This window comes from Pongo pygmaeus, chromosome 6, assembly GCF_028885625.2.
Source record: "Pongo pygmaeus isolate AG05252 chromosome 6, NHGRI_mPonPyg2-v2.0_pri, whole genome shotgun sequence".
NCBI lineage: Eukaryota > Metazoa > Chordata > Mammalia > Primates > Hominidae > Pongo > Pongo pygmaeus.
Genome location: NC_072379.2, coordinates 43,315,765 through 43,337,197, shown reverse-complemented (window position 1 = coordinate 43,337,197; position 21,433 = coordinate 43,315,765). Strand labels below are relative to the sequence as shown.

Genomic DNA, 21,433 nt, shown 5'->3' with positions numbered 1-21,433 from the left:
ACTGGATTAAGACCCCACAAAGTTAGGATCTTACCATCCCACAGGAACTGGGAGACAAGAGAGCTATTTCACTGAATGTTTGCATTTCAAAGAGATGGCTCCCACATACTTGATGGAACATTTCTGGGTGGTAGAAGGTTTCTGTCTCAAACAGGCACAGAAAGAATATATAATTGCAAGCTTTCTAAAGTAAATGCCCTAAGAAAAGTGAGCTCAGAGGCCTATCATCAGGTGTTGTCTGAAACAAACAGTAATTTTTTTTTTTTTTGGAAATGGAGTCTCGCACTGTCGCCCAGGCTGGAGTGCAGTGGTGCAATCTTGGCTCACTGCAACCTTCACCTCCTGGGTTCAAGAGATTCTCTTGCCTCAGCCTCCCAAGTAGCTGGGATTACAGGCGCCCATCACCATGCCCAGCTAATTGTTTGTATTTTTAGTAGAGATGGTGTTTCACTATGTTGGCCAGGCTGGTCTCAAACTCCTGACCTCATGATCTGCCTGCCTCGGCCTCCCAAACAAACAATAAATTCTTTCGGCAGCATTGAGTTTTCTCAGGCAGGCATTTTAAGGGGGCTGGAATTGTCATCCTAGGAACACAGCCTGGAACTGATGGGAACTATGCTAGTGTTTATTCAAGACTTTTCCTGTAGTGGGGTGGATGAAATCACTTGTGCTGCAAGTCGTAGTTCTTCTAGGCCAAGGTCAAGCCTGCTTGAGAACTCTGAATAGAGTCTGGTCAAGGAGAGTCTTTGTCCCAACACTGGCAGTTAAAACAAGGCTCATTGTGTCTGCAGTAAGAATGTCGTGCAGGTCGTACACTCCACAGCATGCCTGGCCATGTGCAGTGGTCTCGTGACCACAGCTGCTTCAGCTGTTCAGAAAATTTCTAATCGATTCTCCTCAGTTTCATCATGGTCAGTGAACAAGGTCCCTTCTGTCCTACCCCTACCCAAGATCTTCAGGTCCCTTACTCTCATTTCGGGGCAAGATGACGGGAGAGTTATAAGTGCCCAGGGCTGTTGGACGATTTGTGGTCCACAGTGCAGGGGGCTGGGGGCCTCCTACACTGAGCACAGCTGGGCCCCATCTTCCTTCCAGCCTTTCCTTTAGCCCTTCAAGGAGAAGGTCTTTGTTATCCCTCCCCATCCAGGACACCCTCTCTCCCCTGCCACTTCCACCGCCTGGACACTAAAATTCTCCATAAGCAGACATTGTCTGGCGCTCAGGCTGTGGCTCTTTCTTTCTCCTCTTAGTTTCCTCTTTGCATTGGACTAGGGGAGAAAACCCATCTTTTGGAACGGAGAGCAACTTAATGTACAGAGGAAACACATGAATTAATACTTTTAGATGAGCCCCCGCCATGTGCACTCACAAGGGAGCATTGTAAGGGTTCTGATGGTGGAGTTCCAGGAGCTGTGGGCACAGACACCAGGAACGCGGCAGCTGATCTGCCGTGGAGTCAAGAGGATCTTCCGGGAGACTCTGTCATTTCTGTAAATCAAGGGGTTAGGAAGACAGGGGAGAGGAGAGGGAAATGGAATGCGAAGATAAGGGTTGGCCAAAAAGGTCTACGATGCTTTTTTTTGGTCTTTTATTTTTTGTCTCTTCTGCTCTCTATTGGATCAAACACATTTTGTTTTATAGCTTTCTTTCCTCCCCTCAGTCCCCCACTGGCTTGGAAGTAATGTGTTCTACTTCAATTCTTTAGTGGTTAACTTTCATTTTTTAAGAGGCATAATTAACTTTATAAACACTGAAGCTCATTAATCTCTGTATTGTACTCTAACACCACAAAAGCCTTACAATGCCCAGCTTCCCTCCCCCACCTCCCATACTGGGCGCTGCTTTTATTTCCTTCTTTTTGTAAACTTGCAGGTCTGGTCATTTATCATTATTTTTACACTCAGTTCATATTTAAGTGAATCAAAATGTTTTTTCATCCCTTCAGATGGTTTCTTAAATCCAATTCACTTCTAGATTCAGTATTCTTTCTGCTGAAATAATCTTTAAGCTATTTAGAATGAAAAACTCTCTCAGTCTTTGTTATAGCTGAGTTAACCTTTATTCTTGAACGACAGACTTGCGAAATATATAATTCTAGGATAGCTGTTGTATTTTCACTTGGCACTTTGAGTATATTATTGCATTATCTTCCAAAGTCGTTTGCTGCTTTGTAAAAAGGTGCTTTTACCTAATTGCCGTTACTTTTTAAATTTTTATTTTTTTATTTTTGAGATGGAGTTTCGCTCTGTTGCCCAGGCTGGAGTCCAGTGGTGCGATCTCAGCTCACTGCAACCTCCGCCTCCCGGGTTCAAGCAATTATCCTGCCTCAGCCTACAGAGTAGCTGGGATTACAGGTGCATGCCACCATGCCTGGCTAATTTTTGTATTTTTAGTAGAGATGGGGTTTCACCATGTTGGCCAGGCTGGTCTCGAATTCTTGACCTCAAGTGATCCGCCCGCCTCGGCCCCCAAAGTGCTGGGATTACAGACGTGAGCCACCGCACCCCGCCTTTTTAAATTGACAAATAATATTGTACATTCGTGGTGTACAAAGTGATGGATAGTGATGCAATCAAGGTAATTAGCATATTTGCTATCTCAAACATTCATCATTTCTTTGTCTTGGAAACATTCAATACCCTCCTTCTATTTAATAGCTGTTTGAAACTATATAATACATTACTGTTAATTTTAGTCATCTTACCATGCTATAGAACCTAGAACTGATCCCTCTTGTCTAGCTGAAATTTTATATCTTTTAACATATGTCTCCCTATCCTTCCCTCCCCCTTCCCTTGTCAGCTTCTAGTATCCTCTGCTCTACTTTTAACCTCTATGAGATCAACACTTTTAGTTTCCAGGTATGAATCAGAACATATGGTGCCTAACTTTCTATTCCTGGCTTATTGTACTTTAAAAAACATGGAATACTTCACAGTTTGCGTGTCATCTCGTGCAGGAGCCATGCTTATCTTCTCTTACTGTTCCAATTCTGGCAGGTGTGTTGCAGAAATGAACACTGCCATTACTTTTGAGATAATCTTTCTTGTCTTGGTAATTAAAGTAGTTGTCTTTTTATGGTCTGCAGATTTACTAAGCTGTACCTATGTGTAGATTTATTTAATTTATTCTGATTAGGATTTGTGGTGTTGCCTCAATTAGAAATTCCATTTTTCTTTATATCTGGAAACTTCACCATCATCCCTTCAAACATCCCTCCTCTCCCATTTTCTTTTTCTGTTTCTGGAGCTCCTGTTAATAGATAATGGACATTTTCATTTCTCTTCCCTATTATTGAAACCCTCATATTTTCCAGATCTTTACCTCTTCGTGTGACATTTGAGTGATTTTCTCAAATCTTTTTTCCAATAGACTAATTCTCTGAAGTCTGCTCTTTCAACCTTCTATTGATTTCTCTATTTCAATGGCTAGACGTTTCATTGTAGAATTCCTTTGCTTCTTTTGCAAATCAACGTGATCTTTTCCCACAGGGTCCTGTTACTGTCTTATGACTCCCACATCTTCCTTTACCTCAAAACAATGAAAGGTGACATTCTTATTTTAAGTGTTCTCTTGAGCTGTTTTATTATCCTGAGTTATTGGGGTTAAAGTCTCCCGGTCTTTCACCTGCTGCCTCTCCTGGTGGTTTTCTATCACTGAGAGTCCCCGGGGTCTCGGCCTGGCAGAATCTCCAGGGGACAGCTCACATTCACCTTTTCTGGGCCTCGTACGATTCAGCAGTTTAGGGTAATTTTTTGTGTCAGTTTTCAGCTGGGAAAGCAAATGTGTGTCTCTTTACCACCCACACAGTGTGAGTTCTAGCTTCATTCTCATTGGTGGTTTAGGTCTAGGACATGCTCCTTTTAGGCAATTCCGATCCCTCTTAACCTCTTTGGAGCCACCGTTTCCCAGGGCTGGTGGTCAGTGCTGTTTCTTTCCACCGAAGCAACAAGCCAGCCCTCCAAGTTGGAGTTCCTCCAAGCATGGAACTGGAGGTCTGGATTCATCTCCCTGCAAGAGCATCAGAAACCACACACTCCTGGAGGCTGAGGCCCAGGTCTGGCTCTGAAATACCTGTGCCTGCCTCTGGCTTCCATTTTAGCCAAGTCACCCTGGCTTTTAGAAGATTTTGCTTCATTCCTGGCACCTCTTTTGATATTGAACTTGGCTATATGCACAAAGCATTACCTCTTATTTAGCATTTTTACGTATCTGAGGCTGGTAGGGCAGGGTTAGGAGTGGGAGGCGGGCAGCCTTTCATGCCAGCTCAGCTTGCCCTGTGGTGTGAGGCCCCAAATTGTTTTATGAAGCCAGCATAACAGTGGCATCAGACCCACTGAGCCCCTCACAATCTTGCCCATGATCGCCATCGTGGTGAATGGTTTCCAGGCAAGACCACATACGGCTTGCTGGCCCCCTGAAGACCCACACTCCCCTGTCCCCTGTTGCTCCTGCTGAGCAGAGCCAGAGCTGATGACGCCTCGCAGGCAAGTGTCCTCAGCCAGGGCCTGCAGGTGTGTGATACTCTCCAGGCACCAGGCATCACTCTGCTTCCTGAGCCTCTCACTCTGCATCCGGTTCTCTGCCTTTTTCAGGCCAATGACTATTATTTTATTTCTCAGGGGTATCTCAGGGCTCCTGTCTCCTCTGTAAAGCACTGTCAAATTTACAAGGGAGCTTCTCTCCCCTGTCTCAAAGAGATTAGAATTTGCAAGAAAGAGCCTCCTTGCCCATTTTTTTTTCTCTGTGAAAAAAAGTTTCAGTTGGAGAGTGATTTCACAGCCAGGCTACAACTGGGTAAGGTTTGATGGAGACGTACAGACGCGAAGCCAGGAGTATCAATGTCTTTCCACAAGTCTGCTGGGAAGGAGAAAAGAAAACTGGTTATTTGAGTGAGAGGAATGTGGAGAAGAGTGGATATATCTAAATGCTGGCAGGAAGGAGCTGAAACAAAACGAGAGGCGGGCATTCCAGAAGAGTGAAGGGAGCATTAATAGAGCAAGTTCCCAGGTGGGCCAGGCACTGGCGTTCACCCCGAGGTCATCTGCCATGCCCAGTCCTACAGCGTCTTTACTTAAGATGAGGTACTCAGTATGTCAGAGCAGAATTTTAACCATAAGAACACAGCCACCACTCTGAACTTTGGGCTCTTCTCCAAAGCGAAGATCAGACAGAGTTGAGCGAAACTTAAAATCAACTTCTCTTGATGGTTTTACGTCAAGAGCCGGGGACTGGCAGTTTCCTGGCCTGAGTGGACCCAGCCATATGTGGAGTCTGAGTACAGGACCTTCCTTCCCACAGAAGGATCCCTGCAGCCTGTCCCACTGCCTAGATGGGGAGACCTTGCTGACCAAGGACTCTCTTAACTGGAGGGGTTTCATAGAAGTTGATGTGTCTATTGTCACTGCCCAAAAAGAACTTATTGTGGAGATAGGTCATTGAAAAGGTGCATTGTGATGACGTGAGAATAGGAAAACTTTCAGAGTATGAGGCCCTGGGTGGCTCTGGTAGAACATCATTAAGAGGGGCTCAGGTCATCTTGAGACAGGATTTTTGCATGCCTGGGCCACTGATAGAAGACTCAAGAAGGATCAAGTAGAAGTGAGTGTGTGTGTGTGTGAGTGTGTGTGTGTGTGTTATTGTTACAGGGGGTCCTTGCTCCCAGAGCTCCCAAGATGGTGTTGGGCCACTTCCAAGATGGCTGCAAGCCTCATGTTCTCTAACCTGGGGTTCTTGGCCTCATGGGTTCCAAGGAATGGAATCTGGGACCATGAGGTGAGTGTTATAGCTCTATTAGAAGCCGTGGGTCATGGAAGAGAACCGTGGAACCCAGTGACTAGTGTTCAGCTCGATTAGGACGAACCCGGGCAATTAGCCGAGCAGGAACAATGGCAAGCCTTTAGCCCAATCCAGAGGAGCAATGGGTGCCTTGCTGGATTAGGAGCACAGAGGACGACACCCTGCCAGATCCGGAGGGGTGGAAGTCAGTGGTGGGTCTGCGATGGCAGCAAATAGCAGTGGTGGACAGCGAGCGAAAGCTCAGCTCGAGCTGTAACAAACATGGACCAGAAGAGTGTGCAATTGTAAGATTTATTAGAGTGAATACAGAGCACCTACACAAAGGGAGGGGACCGAAAGAGGGTAGTCGTTGCCAGCTGGAATGCCTGGGTTTATATCCCAATCATTGTATTGTCCCTCCCGCTGTGCTCTCAGGCAATAGATGATTGGCTATTTCTTTACCTCCTGTTTTTGCCTAATTAGTATTTTAGTGAGCTCTCTGATTAGTCGGGTGTGAGCTAAGTTGCAAGCCCTGTGTTTAAAGGTGGATGCGGTCACCTTCCCAGCTAGGCTTAGGGATTCTTAGTCAGCCTAGGAAATCCAGCTAGTCCTGTCTCTCAGTATGGAGACAGGTAGGCTAAATATCAGGATGAAAAATCCAACCTTTACCATTTTATGTAAATCAAACTGCTTTTGGCTTATTCAAACAGTTCCCATTGTTTAAGTCCCATCTGACACATCACCTTTCTCCTCTGTGAATGAATGAACCAGTTCTGTAAGTATCCAAGTGTGAATGCTCCATGCGGGCACCATGTGGGTGCTAGGGATGCAGAGAGAGTTGGGATTGACCATCTCTGTCCTCAGGGAACTCACAGTCTCATGGGACAGTGTCTTCCCACCAGAAGGCATGATTCCCAGGGGTAAAATACTTTCCAAGGGGGACTCAAGCATGGAGATTCTATGGAATCCTGTCCTCAAAACCTCAACTTCTATCCATTCTTTTCTAAAATTGACCTGCTAGAATAAACCTGTGTTCATAATAACCCTTCACAAAAGGGGGGCGTTCCCCCTTGCCTCCCTCAAATTTTACCTGTGCATTACCCACAGAGCATAAAACTTTGAGGATATTGAACAAAGGGAAAACCTTTTTCAAAATAATAAATCAAGACATCATAAACCCTTTGAGCTTCCCTTCTGTTTCTGCCTTATACAGCTCAGTTAAGAATAAATGGGGGTGTTAGAAGGGGATGCTTTGTCCTGCATGTTTGTGATGTTTGGAATTCTTCAGATGTATGGTATGTGGAGTAATGACAAGTTTCATTTTAATGACTTTGCCTCTGCCTGTCTACTATGCAAGGAGTTCTTAAGGGAGACTTACAGGAGAACAAGGCCAAGACAGCACTGTAAGAAAGACTGAATATTGGAAACAACCCCTACCCATATTTAAATGTAAGCATTTCTTTACACCTGTCCTCAGCACTCATCCCTCTGCTAAGACAAAAGTCTCTTCAAAGAGATTTTTGCTATTGATTCTTGTAAACACAGTTGTGATGTTTCCTAAACTATCAACATTTTCAAGGCTATTAAATGAAATGCATGACTAAAACTTTTACCCAATCTCTCTCATATTAGGGTTGTGTTATTAATTAAGGTAGTCAAAATCTGGTTTATCAAATCAGATCATACACTCTTTATTTACAGTCATTTGCCATTTTATAAAACATCCAATAATTTTTTCCTGCTATTAATATAAAGCAAAATTATATACTAGCTGCTAGACTGATAATTTTTAGCAAAATATTCTTTTCACTTTTTAAAATATATAAATTATGTTATAATTATGTTTAACAAGACTATTGGAGTTATTTCTGGTATTTATACATGAGACTCATTTAACTGCCCCTCAAAACCAAATCATATGCACACAATTACAGAAGGGAGGCCAAGGCTATTATGCTGCACTCTTCTTAAGTAACTGGTAATTTTAGCTGCAAATTACATTGCACTATAGCAAATTAAGTAATGAGAATGATTTATTATCTTGTTTATAGAACTTACTTTAAAATGGATAAATATATTAGATCTTCATTATTTTAATCTTACTGGAATGTCTAAGTACTCTAACTTACAAATTGCATCTTTTACTTTATTTCCAGTCATATTTCTAATATTCTTTAAAATGTACATTAACACATTTATCTGGATTTTAAAATGAAGTCAGACATTTTTCTGAAAAAGATCTTATTTGGCTAGTTGGTTTGACAAAGAGAACTGGCTTTGCCATTTATATTATATGGTAGATATTTTCCACAAATAGAACGACTAAATCTGTAGCTCTAAGATTATGACAAAAGTATATTTAAAGCATGAGCTAAGATTAAATCATGTTATTACAATATTATATCAGTAAAAGAGTAACGAAATTAGTAATATGTCCATTTTCTTGCCTTTTCATGAGTTAATCTATGTATTTCTCAGTGAAAGAATAGCAGGTGTAATTATCCATCACCTGATAAGGCGTGGTAAGTCTTTTTTATATACTTCCCAGAAAGTGCATGACTCTGGGACTGGGTAACAAATCTTGCCCCAAGTGAGGTGTTTTCAAGTTCTTTACATTCATCAAACTGAAGCAGGACTGACTTGATTGAGTTATTGGCTTGTAAATCATTAAAGATGATTTCATGATAAGAGACTTTATCATAAATGACATGTGCTTATTTTGTTTGGATCAACTGTATACTACTGATGATAACTCTAACAATACTAATTGATTACTCAACCTGGAAGAAATGGTTTAACACTTAGAGCTGGTGATCATAAGAATTTTTATTTTTATTTATTTATTTTTTTTTTTGAGACAGAGTCTCACTCTGTCGCCCAGGCTGGAGTGCAGTGGCGCGATCTCGGCTCCCTGCAAGCTCTGCCTCACAGGTTCACACCGTTCTCCTCCCTCAGTCTCCCAAGTAGCTGGGACTACAGGCACCCGCCACCACGCCCTGCTAATTTTTTGTATTTTGGAGTGCAGTGGCGCGATCTCGGCTCACTGCAAGCTCCGCCTTCCGGGTTCACACCATTCTCCTGCCTCAGCCTCCTGAGTAGCTGGGACTACAGGCGCCTGCCACCACGCCCGGCTAATTTTTTGTATTTTTAATAGAGATGGGGTTTCACCGTGTTAGCCAGGATGGTCTCGATCTCCTGACCTCATGATCCACCCGCCTCAGCCTCCAAAAGTGCAGAGATTACAGGCGTGAGCCACTGCGCCCAGCCAATAATTTTTTTAAAAATTAAATTTAAATCTTTATACATATTTTTATCACAGAAAAGAATGATATAATTAATAAAAGAGTTTACATCATAAACAGCTATAGCATTAGGAAGAAATTTTGTTGGGGACTTAGAATGGGAATATGATTGCAATGAGAAAAACAAAAGGTATAAAGTTTCTATGTGATCAAATCAGTATGTATTTTTTCAGGAAACTAAACATTTCATCAGGATTTTGGAATTTATTATATTAGACCTTTAGAGACCTTTATTTTAATTCTTTAAAAGCTGTTTTCCCTACTGGTGGTGATTCTAATCTTCTATATTACTGGTATTGTTTACTTGCTTTTTCCCTCTAGTTTTTCTTTTCTAATTGAAATACACATATGTATTTCTATAGTTTTTCTAGTTTTTCATATATATTTCTCTCTAATTTTTATAGTTATTTTCCATTTTTTCAAATTTTTTCTGTTTTTATACATGGATGTACATACATGTAAAATTAGAGAAAATAAAGCAAATAAACAAGATTAGAAATGTGAAAGGAGATTATAACTGTCCTTGATAGGGAAAACAGCTTTTAAAGAATAAAAGAATGCCATCTAAAGAACTAGAGTAATATAAATATCATAATAAATAACTTAGGAAATAATACATTCAAATATATATTCATATAACTTTTCTGAGTAATAGGTACAAAAAACTAGACAAACTAGAGTTTCATGTGTGTGTCTGTGTATATGCATCTATATATCCTTGTCAAAAAATAGCTGTTTAATTTAGATGGCGATGCTACCTTCCCCTGCCCCTGTTTTGTTTGGTTTTGTTTTTATTGTTCTGTGGTGGTGGTGGTGGTGATTGTTGGTATGTCAGTCAGGATCCAATCAGGAAGTTATGGCAAACTCAGGGTGGCTAATTTAAGGAGCATTTCATAAAAGGACTGTTGACCAAGGCATGGGCAGAGCACAGGAGACGGCAGGGTGGCTGGGCAGGCGTGAGCAGATGCAGGTGGGCACGGGCACTAGCCCAGAAGGAGGAGGAGCCCCCAGAGAGGGGCCAGCTCACAGCCCACAGTGAGGGAACCATGTGGGGGCATGCTCTGACCTTGCACTTCTCCCTCCCTCCAGTCTTCTGTGTGTTCCACATTGGCTGAACCCAAGTGGGAGGCAGCAGGTGAGGGGGCCCATGAATGCCTGCCTCCTCCCAGTCAGCACCCCAGGACCCAGGGCAGGAAGAGCAAAGTGGGACAGAAGAGGCAGGTGCAAGGTAGCCTACACATTTGGGGTATTTATTCACTTACTCTTCCTGCTGTCCTTGGGTTTGCTTTGCTCTTTTTATCCTGATTTTAAGAAATGTAAGGATTGAATTCTCAGGTTCTTGATTTACATTCTTCTTGTTTTATAACAATAGCAGCTAAACTATACAATATGTAATTACCAGTGACTGTATAGGCACTGCCTAGTCAGAATGCACACTGCCCTTGGGACTCCTGGAGAGCCCTTGCTGTGCCCACATTAACCCTTTAGCTGCTGCACCTTGCGAGGGTCGGTTGTCCCGAGAGAGGCTGAAAGCAGTGCTGTTTTCCAATCCTCACAGAAACGTTGCCCTGTCCTAACAGTCAGCACGGCTGACCCAGCCAGTGTTGGCTAGACGGCAATCCTATGTAATGCTATGGATTCCACTGTTGCACATAATTTTATTTGCATTCCTTTTGTGGCATTCTCATTTTCTTTCATTTCTGAGCAGTATGTAATTGCAATTTAAAATTCCTTTTTAACCAAAGGTTAAATCGTTAACAAATGGTTAAGGTATTTTTAAACTTCAAACTTGTATTATTATACAATATCTATCCTAGTTGCCTTGCAGTCAGAAAATGTTATCACCACTCTTTATGCATTTCATAATTTATCAAGGTTTTCTTTGAGGCCCTTGTATAATCAATTTTTGGTAAATGGTCCATGGATATTAGAAAACAGTCTATTCTTTGATTGTAAAGATCTTGAAAGACATCTACTTAACTGATATTATTTAAATCAGAGTCCCTGCATACTGTTATATTTTATCAAATTGATGTGTCAAATGCTGAAGGAGTTAGGTCAACATCCTCTGCCATGTCTGTGCCTCCCTCTGTAGCTTTGTTCTGGTCACTGCTGTGTCTCCAAGGATGTATAGGGCCAGTGTTCAGAGACCAGGCAGAGGAGTGGGGCAGACAGAGACCGCTGTAGTTTCTTCAAACTGTCTGACCCCATGACAGAGAGATGTTGCACAGTTTATGGAAGTAGTCTCTGGCCCTGAGTCAGGGAGAAGACAGAACGGAAGTCATATGAGTCTGTCGTTTTATATGGTCTTTGTTTTATAAGATGAAAGCTGAGTCTGACGAGATGAAGCAGGCTTTTTTTTTTTTTTGGGATGGAGTCTTGCCCTGTCACCCAGGCTGGAGTGCAGTGGTGCGATCTGGGCTCACTGCAACCTTCACCTTCCCAATTCAAGCGATTCTTCAGCCTCAGCCTCAGCCTCAGCCTCCCGAGTAGCTGAGACTACAGGTGTGCACCACCATGCTCAGCTAAGTTTTGTATTTTTAGGAGAGACGAGCTTTCACCATATTGGCCAGGCTGATCTCAATCTCGTGACCTTGTGATCCGCCCGCCTCAGCCTCTCAAAGTGCTGGGATTACAGGCATGTGCCACCTCGCCCAGCCAAAGCAGGTTTTTAATGCCTTAAAGGTTTCTGCTGTGGCAGAAGGCAGTCCATCCACCTTAGCCATCAGCACCATTGAGTTTTTCTCTTTCCTGGATCGTGGTAAGCTGAAGACATTGCCTGGTACTGCTCCCCAGATGCTGTGTTAGCCCCAGGGACAAAGGTCTCCACTAGCCCACATCCTGCTTCCCTTTAGCAGTGTGGCAAAAACAGTGTAATTTTTTTTTTTTTTTTTTTTTTTTTTTTTTTTTTTTTTTTTTCTGAGAGTCTTGCATCTTGCTCTTTCCCCCAGGCTGGAGTACAGTGACATGATCTCAGCTCACTGCAACCTCTGCCTTCCGGGTTCAAGTGATTCTCCTGCTTCAGCCTCCCAGGTAGTTGGGATTACAGGCGCCCACCATCATGCCCGGCTAATTTTTGTATTTTTAGTAAAGACGGAGTTTCACCATGTTGCCCCGGCTGGCCTCGAACCCCTGGCCTCAAGTGATGCTCCCACCTCAGCCACCTAAAGTGCTGGGATTACAGGCGTGAGTCACCACTCCCAGCTGCAGTATAATCTTAAAGCATCCTTGCACCAGAGGGACCAGCTGTCAAGGGTTCTACGGCTCACAGTCTGGTCATAGTGGCAGTATTCGAGTGCTTTCCAACACCATTTTAATAGCTCCTTCTCTGATCACACTCTCCTGTTTGTGTCCTATCCCTAGGCCAGGCACATATTTTAATGACAGCAACTTATTACCAAGTACATGAAAAAAGTGAGCTCTTTATCTAATAAAATTTTTTAATACTGGAATAAATTTAAACACTCACTTACCTTTCTCATCTCTTCATATTTTGCTGCATAGGCACTTTATGCTTGAGTTCTGACCCTGAGCCCACTACTGTAAATTAAAATTGAGTCTCAGTTAGCTATGTAAAATACACTTTGGGTTCCAGCTAAATGAAGTCCTTTTCTGGAAATACAGATAAGAAATAAGAAACATGTTTCTCTCTACTTCAAGTGCATGAGTTCTGGTAACTAGGGTAGGTGTTGGATTATAGTTGAATGTCTATATCAAATTAATGAGAGATACTGTTGCTGCTTTTCATCTGTAGATGAATTGGGGTACCCTTGAAAGCAGGGAATGTCTCACTCCCTCCAGAATCACTGATTGCAAGGAAGTGAAACCTACCTGAGCTAATTTCAAATGACCATAAAAGGGGGAAGAGGGGAGAAGGATCAATGTAATAAGATTATACAGCAGACAGCTTTACTTGCAAAATGATGAGGGGCTTAGGCATCACTCCTCTTCTCTTTCTGAACTATATCCTATTTCTTGGCCATGTCCTTACACAGCTATTGGCGTATGGTTTGGAGGACTTCACAGAATTAACACCCACCACTCATATCTTTTAGAATTATCAGGAAAGGAACTATTTTTGGTCACTGAGCATCTAATTAATTAGCTCCTTTGGGTGCCATGTCCATCTCTGGCCCAAGAGCAGTGTTATCTAGCACAAGCCTGGCCACCAGCACCCAATCCTTCTGGGGCTGGAAAGTGCAGGATTTCCTGGAAGAAAAGCCTCCCAGGGAGGCTTGTGGGGTCCACTAGAGGGAATGGGGGCACAGCACCAGCTAGGTATTAGGAAGAGTTTTAGATTCCACTTTGGAGGAGAGCTGTGTAAATGGCCCAACAAAGTCTGTGTCAAAAAGGATTTTGAAGCTTTAGAAACAGGATTTTGTAGATGAAAACTGATAGTTCATCTTGTATTTTTAACTTAAAAAATCAATACCACAATGCTGGGCCATTCAGTGTAAGATATATTTAGATCACGGATTGAATTGTTATTCCTGAGCAGCAATATGGTCCAAGGGAAGGTGAGAGGAGGCAGGAGGCCTCACTGCTTTCTCCTGCAGCAGCACTGGGTCACCTTGAGAACCTGCTCATCTGAACCTCTTAGAACTCAGGGTATTTTTTCCAAACAAGAGGACAAGACGTATCATGGATCTGAACACAGCAGTGGTTTAGGATATCACATCTTGGATGCACATCTTTATCTTAGAAACAATTGGGTCCTGATAACACATTTTGGTGGAGAAGGGAAGGAAGCAAGGAATGGGGTATGGCAGGGCAGAGGGAATGAACCTGGCCACAGTGTGCCTGTGACCAGCAGTATAGATCACAGTGTCTTGGAAGGCACAGCAAAGCTGGCTTTGGACAACATTTATACCTAGGGCGTTTTACTGATGGGCTGATAAAGCCACCCTCATCTTCTGGATTGATAGTTCTTGATGAACAAAGCCCAAGGGAAAAGAGCATGTCATGGTTTAAGAGGTTCGTTAATTTGGAGCAAGTCCCCAGCCAGGATTGGAAGGTGTATAGAGAAAGTGATACAATGAGTGGAGGAACATGAGGGCTCTTGTCTCACGTGATTTAGATAAAATGACACAGACACACGTAGAGTGGATTTAAGGAGCAGAGAGTTTAATAGACAAGAAAGAGGAAAGAAGGAAGAAGCTCCCCTGTAGAGAGACAGAAAGACCAGGGCTCCAAAGCCAAGAGAGGGAACTCACGTGCCAGGGAGCCAAGAGAGGGAACTCACCTGTGGGGTACACCAGCCAGGTATACAAACAGGCTGGAGGAGGTGGTGTCTGATTTGCACAGGGCTCAGGGGATTGGTTTGACCAGGCATGTCATTCAGGTAGCCTGCGAAAAAAACTGGCCTTCCCACCCTAGCCTTTTAATATGCAAATACAGGGCGCCATGTTCTACACATGTGGGGATATGTGGGAGTGGCCATGTTGCCAGGCACCTGTGGGGGCAAGGGCAAGAGGACAACAGTGGGAATCGCCATGTTGGGTGGACCCGGTTTCTAATGGCCTGCATTTGCATATCAAAGGTTGTCAGCCAGGCTCTAAGACCCAGGACTTTCCTACTGGACAAGAAATGTTTCTGGAGCTGCTTCAAAAACGAAAACTTTCCAAGGACCCGTTTTCCTCTCTGTCTGCCTAAAATAATTTCTTAATAACTTCTACTGTAACAGGACAAGCAGCAGACAAAACCCCTTGGACACCAAGCTAAAGAAGGAAGGGCTTTATTCAGCTGGGAGCTTCAGCAAGACTCATGTCTCCAACAACTGAGCTCTCCAAGTGAGCAATTCCTGTCCCTTTTAAGGGCTCACAACTCTAAGGGGGTCCGTGTGAGAGGGTCATGATCGATTGAGCAAGCAGTGGGTATGTGACTGGGGGCTGCATGCACCGGTAATTAGAATAAAACAGAACAGAACAGGACAGGGATTTTCACAGTGCTTTTCTATACAATGTCTGTAATCTATAGATAACATAACTGATTAAGTCAGGAGTCGATCTTTAACTACCAGCCCAGGGTGTGGTGCCGGGCTGTCTGCTTGTGGATTTCATTTCTGCCTTTTAGTTTTTACTTCTTCTTTCTTTGGAGGCAGAAATTGGGCATAAGACAATATGAAGGGTTGTCTCCTCCCTTATTACCACAAAAGGTTCTTTTGTGGGCAGGAGATGGACACAGTCTCAGTCAGCTGGGCCAGCCCTCCAGTGCGGTGCTGCTGGGGAAGCTGAGGAAGGCTTCTGCAGTGAATTCTGACACCAACTACCTGGGGCTGGGCCAGACTTCGCAAGTCAACACTGTCCCCCACACACTGCCACAAGGCCATGGGCCCCAGGTCACCCACACTTCTACCAGCTGGCTACAAATTTAGGAGTTCCCAGTACCCCTTAGGTTTGCTAATTTACTAGAATAACTTTCAGAACACAGGAAAGTGGTATATTTATTATTACAGTTTTATTATAGCAAAAGGAGATAAATCAGAACCTGCCAAAAGAAGAGCTGCATAGGGTGAGGTCTGGGAGCACCTAGAATGCAACGCTTCCTGTGTCCTCTCCCTGCGGGGTCAGGATGCATTACCCTCCCAGCACAGAGTATTGCCAATAGGGACGTTCGCCTGAGTCTTCACGTCCAGAGTTGTTATTGGAGTTTCATATGAAGGCATAGTTGACTGAATCATTGGCCATGTGGCTGACCTCAATCACCAGCTCCTCTCCAGAGATCAGGCTGATGTCACGTGACTCAGAGACACAACACTCTAATCACAGCCCTCATCCTAAGTCATCTGTAGGCATAAGCTAACTAGGAGCCCACCAGCTCTAGCATAAACTATTAGAGCCTGCCATGAATAACAAAGGCACTACTATCATCCAAGAAATTCCAAGGATTTAGAGGCTACCTCCCAGGAATTGGAAACAAAGTCCAGCCAAACTCTAGGACACAGGAATCCCAATCCTTTTTGGCTGAGCAGGTATATTAAAGAAAATGTTGACGTGTGGGTGCCTGGGCCTGGCAACCAGATAGTAGCTTTAGGGTAGCCACCAATCCCTTCCACCCCCATGGCCTGCCCTGGAACAAAGGAGAGAAGGGAGACCAGTTTCTTGTGAGCTTTCCGTTATGGTGCCCCTTGGCTTTAAAAATGGGCAGGGCTGGGCCAGAAATTCACAGGCCTCCCTGTGCAGACCATGTGTGGCTGGTATCACAGAAGGAAGCCATTAGAAATGCATATTCATGATCATGATTCCTACTGCTGGAGAGGGACCATTGGGGCTCAGCATTTAGTGCCCACCTCTGCAAGGTGGGCACCCACTGATGCACCACTGTGGGCTTGATGAATGTTTTAAAGAATCTTTCTTCTAGTGACCTGGAAGCACCTTGAGTACTATTTGGTAAGGGGACAGTACATTATACTTTTGTTACTTGGATCGCTTATCAATTAGTAGGGTTTATTACCTGGGTTTTAGGGCTAAGAGAGTTTAGGTAGGCAGCTGTGCGTCAACAGCTGCCAGGGGTCCCATTTCACATACACTAGAAGAATGTGATGGTACCTGGCACCACATCTAGAGGATTAGGGAGATTCTGTGGTTTCTGACACTGTGTTTCCAGGGTCATTTTATATTTTGATTTCTTTAGGCCAAGGATGAAATATGTACCAGTCAATCAGAGAAGACAATTGAAATGAAGCCTATTTAGCTTTCCTTTCCTAACCCTAGTCAGAACCACACATTTTTAAATCTCCTTATCTCTTAAAGCCTCTAATGCTAAGCCTTGTGCACTAAGTGCTCAGTAAGTATTTGCTAAACTAAATGTCAGAGGGATTCGGTTTTTTTTTTTTTTTTTTTTTTTTGAGACAGCCTGTTGCCCAGGCTGGAGTGCAGTGGCGTGATCTCGGCTTACTGCAAGCTCCGACTCCTGGGTTCATGTCATTCTCCTGCCTCAGCCTCCCGAGTAGCTGGGACTACAGGTGCCCACCACCACGCCCAGCTAATTTTTTGTATTTTTAGTAGAGACGGGGTTTCACTGTGTCAGGCAGGATGGTGTCGATCTTGCGATCTGCCTGCTTCGGCCTCCCAAAGTGCTGGGATTACAGGCGTGAGCCACTGTGCCCAGCGGGATTAGTTTTTAATTGTTGAGCTGATTGCATTTTATCATCATAGGTGGCAATGCCAAATGACTGTTGCAGAGACGATTATGAGATGCAGATCCTCGTTACTCAAAATATAATCCTTAGACCAGAGTGTCCTCACCTGGTAGCTCAATAAAAATGCGTAGTCTCAGACCTACTGAATCAGATTCTGCATTTTAACAAGATCTGCAGGCCATTCATATGGACGTTAAGGTTTAAAAGTTCCTCTAGACCAGCGTTCCTCGACTGTCATGGCACATTAGAATCTCAGAGCAATTAGGTCAGAATTTCTGGGGTTGGAACCCAGGCTTCGGTACTTAGTAAAGCTCTCCAGGAAAACCACTGAGGTAAGCATTGCAAATCACAAGGAAATAGCCTGGATCCATTCAGAGAACCTGGGGTTTTTTTGCTCTGAAAATAAGAAGCCGAGTACTCATGAACCAAGTCAGCTTTCCTTCCAATAAAATCTGGTTCCATCTCTGTATTTTGCACATCTTTCAAAGATTACACAAACAATCTTTGAAAGATTATGGACTGTTCTATGTCCAGAAGGTACTTTGTGTAAGAGGGATTGCATTTGGGGCCTTTTTAATCTAGGATCAGATGTTTTCAAAATGTTGACTCTGAAGAGGATTGAAGTGTCTTGAGGAAGAACGCAAGAAATGTACAATGCATCTTTCTGGGGTGAGATCTTTTGATCATATTTTCTTCAGCTGCTACTGCTGAATTAGAGTCTAAAGATATTGTTCTTCTTCCATAGAGGGCCAAGTTCAGTAGGGTGCAGCTTGCTAACACAGGAGTTTCAAATTATGCAATTAGTCTGGAAACCTGACGTGTGTGAGATTTGTAGCATTCAGTCTATCTTCCCATGGTCACAGGTGACCTTCCCCACCATGTGGATGCCTGTTTCCTTTGCAGGCTCCTCCTTTCCCTGAGCTCTTACCATTGGGCTGTCTCAGGGCTTAGGGCTGTGATCTTCTCTCCTGTCTCCACTCCCTGCCCTGGTCATCCCATCCCATCTTATGACCTATTTCACCTGTGCACTGGTGGCATAAATTTTCGTTTCCATCCCACATCTCCTTCCTGAATGCCAGACTTGTTTTTCTATCACCACTTGGATGTCTAAGAAGCATTTCAAACAGAAAATGTCCAAAACCAAACTCTTGTTTTTCTTCTCCAAACCTCCCCTGCCTACTTCCTCATCTTAGTTCATGGCCAATCTATTCTTCCAATTCACTCAGGTTAAAAAATGAAGTCATCCTTCTCTTTCTATCCTGCTCCACATTCAATCTAGCAGCAGATCCTTTGCTTTTATCATCAAGGTATATCTAGAATCCAACAACAGCTTCTCACCACCGTCCTGGTTCAGACCACCACTATTTCTCACCAGACTTATTGCAAAGGCTCCTAATCTGTCTCTTGTGCTTGCTCTTGGTCACCTTCAGTATATCCACAGCACGACATCTGGAGAGAGCCCATTAAAACATGTGTCAAGGCCAGGCACCGTGGCTCACGCCTGTAATCCCAACACTTTGGGAGGCTGAGGTAGGCAGATCACCTGAGGTCAGGAGTTCCTGACCAGCCTGGCTAACATGGTGAACCCCCATTTCTACTAAAAATACAAAAAATTAGCCAGGCGTGGTGATGCACACCTGTAATCCCAGCTATTCGGGAGGCCAAGGCAGGAGAATTGCTTGAACCTGGGAGGTGGAAGTTGAAGCGAGCCGAGATTGCACCATTGCACTCCAGCTTGGGCAGCAAGAGCAAAACTCCATCTCAAAAAAAAAAAAAATATGTCAGGTCCTGTCACTTCTCTGTTCAAATCCCATCAGTGGTTTCCTATGCCTTGGGAGCAGAATCAGAGTCCTTGCTGTGACTTACAAGGTGCCACCTAATGTGCTTTCTCCTTACCTCTCACTCTGCCTCTCTGCCCCTCCTGCTGGGTCTCTGCTCTGGCCACTCCAGTCACTCCTGCCTCAGGGCCTTTGCCTGTGCCATTCCCTCTGCCTGAAAGCTCCCCTACCCCAGCTGCGAATCTCCAGGTCTCACTTCTTCCCTCCTTCACATCTGCAAAAATGCCACCTTCTCTCTCCTTTGATTGCCCCTTCTTAGATTCAACCCTTTCAGCAGCCTCCCATCCCCTCTTCCCTCTCCCACATTCATGCATCATTGTCCCCAGAGTTCACATCACTTTCTACTATACTACAGGACTCCATTAGTTTTATTCATTGCCTGTCTTCTCACTCTAGAGTGTAAGCTCTGTGATTGTGGAAAAAAGAGCTTTGATTATTTTAGTCACTGCTGTCTTCTGTCGTCTAGAAAAGGCACATCAAATGAATGAATAGATGTATTTGCTATTCCAAAGAACATCGAACTGCATTTAATGTAAAACATCATGCATTTCTCACCCAGTGCTTACCAGGCCCATGCCAGGAGTTGGGGAAGATCAGTAAGACATTATCCCTGCATCTCTAAGTTCATAGCCTAGTGGAGGCTCTGATGTACAAACAAGCACAATACAAAATGATCCATGTACTTGTAGCTCAAAATCAGATGCCCTGGGAGCCCAGGGGGACACTCATAACCTGGCTGAGTTCGGGGATGTGGCATTTGTACTTGTGCAGAATGGGAGTCCCAGGCAAAGAAAAAGAATGCACCTTAGACAAAGACTGTGCCATGTGAAAGGGGCACAGGTAAGGCCGAGCGCAGTGACTCACGCCTGTAATCACACCACTTTGAGATGCTGAGGTGGGCAATTGCTTGAGCCCAGGAGTTCAAGACCAGCCTGGGCAACACAGCAAAACCCTGGCTCTACAGAAAATAAAAAGTTAGCCGGCCATGGTGGCACATGTCTGTCATCCCAGCTACTCGGGAAGCTGACGTGGCAGGATCACCTGAGCCCAGGAGGTTGAAGTTGCAGTGAGCCATGATTGCACCACTGCCTGGGTGATGGAGTAAGGCCTTGCCTCAAATGAAAACCAAACAAAAAAAGAAAAAGGACCCACACAGGGAGTGTCTCTGGGATTGCTGGACAGCAGGAGGGATGTGGGTGTAGTGGAGGGAGTGGCTGGGAGAGGCCTGGAAAAAGGGCAGGGATGAGGCCAGCTTTTCAGGCTGTTTGCTGTGCTGGTGAGTTTGTATTTATCCTGCAGGCAATTGGGGACCTATTGAGTGTTTTGAGCAAAGAAATGACATAATTAGATTGATGGCAGGTAAATCCTATAGCAAAGGTGTGGGGGAAGATGGCAGGTGACACATTGGAGGTTTGTCAGGGGCCTGGAGATGGACTGAGCCAGATCGAGGGACTCACCCAGCTATCAAATGGTGGCTGGACTGTTTTTCATGGTTGAAGCCATGACTGGAGACTTAAATTATTTTACAACCATCAAGTTAAAAACAAAGAAGGCTGGCGACAGCAAGTACTGGAAAGAGTGTAAAAATAGGTGAACTGCGCAGATGGTGGGAGAATCAACTGTTCCCTTCCCTTTGGTGAGCACGATGGCCCTACCTAGCAAAGCGGAGGATGGGCTGACTTACTGCACCAAGAGACCTGGGCTTGCGCATACCCTGGGGAACCACTCATATGTATAACCAGTTGTATAACCAGTTGTAGGTAAGAAAGTGATTTGCTTGAAATAGCAAAATAAAAAAACTGGAAACAATCTAAATGCTCATCTGTAGGAGAATAGATAAATAAATTTTGGAATATACATCAATGAAATATTATAGAATGATTAAACCAGAAAACCAGAGATGCCTGTATTAACGTAGGTAAGTATCCCAAATAAGAATTTTATTCCTATAGTTTGAGGAACTTTTAAAATGATGATTATGAAATTATTCATGCTACCAAAAAATTATTACAAACCATGAATAATGGTAGAAAATGCTGCTAATTTTCTATGAGATCAATATAGAATCTACATAGGATGCCATGATTATTAACTGAATAGATCTTTTTTTTTTTTTTTTGAGACAGGATCTCACTGTGTCACCGAGGCTGGAGTGCAGTAGTATGATCGCAGCTCTCTGCAGCTTCGACTGATCTTCCTGCCTCAGCCTCCTGAGTAGCTGGGACCACAGGCACATGCCACCAACTCAGCTAACATTTTTTTAATTTTTAGTAGAGACGAGGTCTCAGTATGTTGCCCAGGCTGGTCTCGATCTCCTGGACTCAAGCAATCCTCCCGCTTTGGCCTCCCAAAGTACTGGGATTATAGATGTCACC

The 21,433-nt window shown here is 43.9% G+C and overlaps 1 protein-coding gene and 1 non-coding gene across 4 annotated transcripts in view; one reads left to right on the top strand and one right to left on the bottom strand.

The window, feature by feature from the left end:
* The window catches only part of HECW1 (HECT, C2 and WW domain containing E3 ubiquitin protein ligase 1), a 460,467-nt gene that overhangs the window by 92,209 nt on the left and 346,825 nt on the right, over positions 1–21,433 (top strand). The window lies entirely within an intron of this gene.
* Positions 2,917–3,020, bottom strand: LOC129041774 (U6 spliceosomal RNA). The gene has a single exon (XR_008503927.1). It is a non-coding gene; the product is annotated as a U6 spliceosomal RNA (small nuclear RNA).